This window comes from Amphimedon queenslandica, unplaced genomic scaffold, assembly GCF_000090795.2.
Source record: "Amphimedon queenslandica unplaced genomic scaffold, v1.1 AMPQUscaffold_11730, whole genome shotgun sequence".
In the NCBI taxonomy this organism is placed as follows: Eukaryota; Metazoa; Porifera; class Demospongiae; order Haplosclerida; family Niphatidae; genus Amphimedon; species Amphimedon queenslandica.
The window spans coordinates 10601-11605 of record NW_003548028.1 but is presented as its reverse complement, the minus strand read 5'-3'; the positions used below and the strand labels follow the sequence as shown (position 1 = coordinate 11605).

At 36.0% G+C, this 1005-nt stretch overlaps 1 long non-coding RNA gene across 1 annotated transcript; it reads right to left on the bottom strand.

Moving 5' to 3' along the window:
- Positions 1-98: 98 nt before the first annotated feature.
- LOC109588983 (uncharacterized) lies at positions 99-445 on the bottom strand. Its single transcript, XR_002188459.1, has 2 exons — positions 393-445; positions 99-347 (listed from the first exon to the last, which is right to left on the bottom strand). It is a non-coding gene; the product is annotated as an uncharacterized LOC109588983 (long non-coding RNA).
- Between the last annotated feature and the right edge of the window lie 560 nt (positions 446-1005).

The following is a 1005-nucleotide window of genomic DNA, read 5'->3' as shown; positions in this document are numbered from 1 at the left end:
AAGAGCGACACTAAAAATGCCAAGCATTAACCTCACCATGTAACAAACAAAACGCAAATTTAATCCCCTCAATAAATTTATTCCCCTCAATAAATTTATTCCCTCTAAATTAACCTTTTCATACGCACAAAATGACCCACTGGTAAATTAGTAAATTGATCATACCTTTCTAGTTTCTCTCCTTCAATCATTTATGACTGTTTTCCAACTGTTTGGATTAGAATCAGAGAAACCTTCATCTTTTCCTCCTAAAAGCCGTTTCGGCTTGGACTTGAGCTCAATCAGCTTAAGTATTGTATTAGTCTAGTATCGGAACTAATCGATCGAATTAAATGAGCGTGTAGTTCCTATTACCATTGATAAGGTAAATACAAAAGTACAGCTTAACTCACAACTTTGGGTAAAAGCCACAGAGCTGCTACCACGTGTTTGAAAGTGAAATTTTATTATTTTAACTAAATTAACTTTGTGACTTTGTGTCTAATGTCACGTGAGTCATGCGTGGGAGTAAGTGATTAAACAATAAACATTCTTTTTCCACTTTCATGTAACCACTCATTTTCCAGTGATTCCTCGCATAAATCATAGTGATTCCATTTCCACCAGTCTATGTATATCTATCCAGGTAGTCATAGAGAGCTAGAGTAGGAAGAAAGCTACTAGTAAGTTTTGCAAGGGTGTACGCATTCTCCAACAATGGCTAAGCCAAGCCGAGGTACAAGCAGGACAAGCCCTTTTAACTAAATTAACTTTGTGACTTTGTGTCTAATGTAGCTTCCTCTGCTCCTTTTATAAACGTTTGCAATAAAGAACTAAGTGAGTTTGTGAGTATATTTGATATTTTAACGATATTTTACTCAGATATCGAGGACTTTTATGATATTTATGAGAAAATCGAACAACTTTCAGCTTCCTGGAAGCAGATTGCCATTTCCTTGCGTCTCAAAATAAACACAATTAACAAGATAGAAGCTGATTGTCGTGGAAACACCGTCACTTGCCTGC